This window comes from Budorcas taxicolor, chromosome X (genome assembly GCF_023091745.1).
Source record: "Budorcas taxicolor isolate Tak-1 chromosome X, Takin1.1, whole genome shotgun sequence".
Classification (NCBI taxonomy): domain Eukaryota; kingdom Metazoa; phylum Chordata; class Mammalia; order Artiodactyla; family Bovidae; genus Budorcas; species Budorcas taxicolor.
In genome coordinates, this window is record NC_068935.1 from 109,192,598 (window position 1) to 109,197,311 (window position 4,714).

Sequence of the window (4,714 nt, forward strand, 5' to 3'; positions counted from 1 at the left end):
TAGAAAGAAATATGCATGATTGCTTTTATCCTAAGTACCCTTTAAATCACTTACCAAACATTACAGCAACAATTGTGCATATGTAACAAGCTTAAGTATTTTTATAGAAGGTGAGCCATTAGTATAAATGGTAATAAGTTGTTCCCTAACCCTACACCTGCATTTGCCGATTGCACATAAAATTAATATTTGCTCTAGTGAAGTGATTTGAACACTAACCTTGTACACGTTGTTAAGAGGCTTAGATCGGTATTCACACTTATTTACTGTACAAAAGTGCATATAAAAGCTTTTGCTCTATGTTCTCATTGGAAAGTGTTAAATAGAATTGTATAAGAAGAAAAATCGAAATGGTGTTAATCTGAAAATTAATGATTCTTTTGTAAGCACTGTATTTCAAAAGAGTGTAGCAATTAGGATGATCATTTTGTTTAAAATTCATTAAAATAGAAGGCTTCTTTTTTTCCAAGTATTTTAAATATCTTCATTAAAAAAGGAATAGTGATAGATTTATATAATTGTCAGTAGAGGAGTAGAATTCATCTGGTTTTCATCTGGTTATCACCTGGTCCTCTGATGTTAACTAATGGGCTAACTGATTTGTGCACACAATTAAGATGGATTTATGGTAAGGGAATCATTTATTGATTGTTCAAATGGAAGGAAATAATAATAGGGAATAAGTTTGCAGCGAATCTTACACTGCAAACTTGTGTTAATCCTGTTTAATATACAAATTTGGATAGTTTAATTATAAACATATTTTTATAGCAAATATACAGTTCTAATATAAAAGTTTTAAATAATTATTTTTGTTAACAAGGACACTATTTGGCCCTCTTGCAGAAAGAAGCATTGGATAAACCATTTTAAAAATATTCTGTTGTATTGCAAAATCCATTAAGAACAGGACTACATCAATAGTGTTTAATAATTTGCTTTACCTCCCAAAGCAGAGTTCTGCTTTCAGCTTGTCTTAAGAACTGTTGCCAAAAACAACAGGAAAAAATCCACTATTTTATTATTCAAATGCTTAAAATAAAACCTCTTATCTTTTGACTTTTCTATGGAATCATGAAGTAAATTTGAAGAACCGAGCGTATTCTTATTTTAGCAATGACAGACAAAACTAATTAAATGCATTCTAGAGAGAAACCTTTATAAAAGTATATAATCCTGTATAGAATCATAAGAAACTATGAGTGGACATTTTCCAGAAAGATATTACTATTATAGAATCTTTTGAAGCAATTTTCTGGAGAAATAGTAAAATCTGGGCCAGACTGTCTTGTAGTTAATTGCATATTATCAGAGCAGCATGGGAAATATGATATTTATTGGATAGGGATTCCGGCTACTAAACACTCTCTGTTGTGAGAGAATCTTTTTATTCCTGAATAATGGAAGAACAGTACTTTGGTGCTGACATCAATGAGGCACTTTTCTTAGTCCTAGTAGAGGATTCAGTGTGCTGTTAGACCAGTATCACCTCTCGAGTCTTGATCAAGTTTTCATTCTCTGTCCATTTGAAAAAGCTGGAAGTGACAGAATATGGTATAGCTAAGGCACACATATTTGCAGTTTAATGAAAAATAGATTTCTTGTATTACTTTTTTCCCCTTTCCAGTGAAGAGCCCTTTGCTATATTTCTACCATTACTAATAGTTGAAAGTGTTTCATTACTAACAAGTTCAGTACAACATGAAAGTTATCATGGCTCATTTGAAATACTGTTTTGTCTATCAGAATAAACACAAGTGAATTTTTCACTCACAATAATATTATGTCTTTGCAGCTTTAGGTTTGTTTATTGTTTTCTTACTAGCCAAACTATTAACTCTAATCCCATTGTCTGTCAGGGGGAGAGAGACACACACACCTGCATATAGCATAAAGTACTCAGCAGGGCTAGTTATTTGGATTTCTTGCACAGCAATTTAGCTTTTTGTAAGTTCAACATGTAAATTTTAAAGACATAAATATAGAGAGACCTATGTGTTTGAAATATAAATGATATATATGGATTAGCATGTAACTGTATATTATTAAACATGCAATGAGCTGACTGGTAAGTGACGTCTAATTGTATGGCCAGCAATGTAATTTATTCAGACTGTATTTTTGTACAGAGCAGCACACTAACCTATGCCTCTGTGTCCTCTTTAATGCCTAAAACTGTGCCTAGAAATTTCATCTGTCTTAAAAATGAAATATATTCCATGCTGTTTATGCTATTAGTTTCTCTACTGCTGTTCTATATTTATTATTTTAAAATATATGACATGTTTACTACTTAAATATGAATTCATGGTATTCTGGTTATTTTTTTTAACAGTCCTTTGGGGAGATCCTGTTTTTCAATCCAGTGGTTTTTGAGTTTGCAGTTTCACGATCAGTTCTTCATTTCATGATTTTTGTAGCTGACATGAAATTATCTATGTGGAAAAAATAAAAATAAAAGTGGCTTCCCTGATGTGGTTTGACTTTGTGTCTTTTCTACTGTGTGGACTCTCTTTAACAGGTTTCTAAATTATATGTCTTCACTTCATTTTCTCTTTTGTAAAATATATGTTATTTAGAAAACATAGCTTGATATGACATATTCATTTTGTATAAAAATTTTTTAAAACATTTTTTGTTTCAAATTATCTCCCCAAATCCTTTCTGTCCTCTGCAGCTGAGTTATGTGAGCAATAAAATAAAGGATATTAAATGTCTTTTTTAAAACTTTCGTTTTAAAAGGCACAGAGAGGAGATAGAGTATAGGTTATCCTTTTTCCTACTCTTATCGCACAATTAGAGGAGTAGTGAAGGATTCGATCTTCTATTTTGGTTTTTGTTCAGTTTTCAATAGTTGCAGTGTACATTAAAGAAGGCTTTCCTGCATTATTTCTGTTTTTTAATTAGACACTTAAAATTTTCAATGTGTGTATGTGAAGAAGTTCATAAATTGTAAGTCCAAATTTCCTATCACGCTTTGTGCTAAATAAATTGTGAGCATACTTGGAAAGGAATTTATATTAGAGCAAAAAATTTACTTGTATGATTGTCAGAAAATGTTCTGGAAGATAGAAATAGAACCATATATAATTGAGCAAACTTTCTGTATTGATAAAATCAGTTTAAATAAAAATACATATTTCTGTCATGAAGATATATATCCTTTTATGTCTCATATGAACCCTCAAGACAGGTTCACAGTATATTTTTCTGCTGAAAAATTATAAATCATTAGTAGATCTATGAGATATTTAATATCAGGTGTACAAAAGTATGCATGTTTAAGTTATATTGGGTTGGCCAAAAAGTTTGTTCAAATTTTTCCGTAAGATGTTATAAAAAACCTGAATGAACTATTTGGCCAATCCAAATAAATTCTAACACTTCCACAAATTTTCTACCATTGTAGAAATTTCCCTTTTCAATGACAATGACCTTATTCTACTTTGATGGAGTAACATCATTCATTTGATGTATTATATTTTCAGTATAAAGTACTTTCATTTTCATACAGAATTCTCATGTACAAAACACCTTTACAAACATGTCTAGCCTGGTAATTATCCATGACCCAGTTTCTATGAATTTGGAAGGCATGGAGACATAACCTCACTAGGATTTGACAAGGGAAAATTCACTGCCTTCAGAGATGTCATTGTGAACATGAAATAGGAAAACAGTTTTAATTTGCTTTGCCATAATGGCCATATAGTCAATTTGTGGTTTGTTTTATTGTCAGGCCCATGCTTTGTCAACAAAATGTTCATTTTGGTAGCTTTTTAAGTCATTTTGGTTAGAAAATGAACTGATTGTGAAATTATTTTGTATTCTGTAGAATAATCCACTGAATACCTGGATTCTTAATTTATTGATCAAATTTTCATGTTATGACCTTCTGTTAATAGCTTTTTAGAACTGCAGTCTTAAATGAGATAAGATTAAAGGAGCAAATAAAAATGAAAATTAAACTCATAGTATTTTCACAGGAAGCACTAATTTATTTGAATAATTTAACGTGAATGACTTCTGTGTCAAGTATTGGGGACACAATGTCATAGATACTTAATGTCAAAGTTAAAATTAGACCAAGTAACAAAACCCCATGTAATGAACGCCAGCAATTTTTCTGATTAAACGCAGGTTTGCAGACTGTTCAGGAAGTCCTCACATTTTTAACAACTACTAGATGTTGCTATGAGCAGAGGATCCACACATCCATACTTGGAAAATCTGTTTTCAAAGAGTCACCAGCTAGGTGACTCACATTGATATTCCAGCCGTAAGTCTAATGGTTCCAAAGTGTAACCAAGAGAACAGGAGCTGAACTGTTCAAGTGGGAAGGATAATATGTGGTGTTTCAAAGCCAAGATTAACAGCACACAAAGAATGGTGTTCTTTGTAAAACTAAAACTGTGTTGAGTGGTTCACCAGAGAAACTCAGTTTTGGCAAGCAATTATTTTCAAGTTGAATGACTTCATAGAAATAGTGATTATAAAAGAAGCTTGGAACAAGTACTGGAAAATGTCATCAAACCAGCAAAAACCTTGAACAGTTCAGTTTCTGCATGTGACATGAATCAATGAAGAAAATAGTATCTACACTATATATGTATAGTATATATATACTATATATATAGTATCAGTTCAGTTCAGTCACTCAGTCGTGTCCGATTCTATGCGACCCCATGAATTGCAGCCTGCCAGGCCTCCCTGT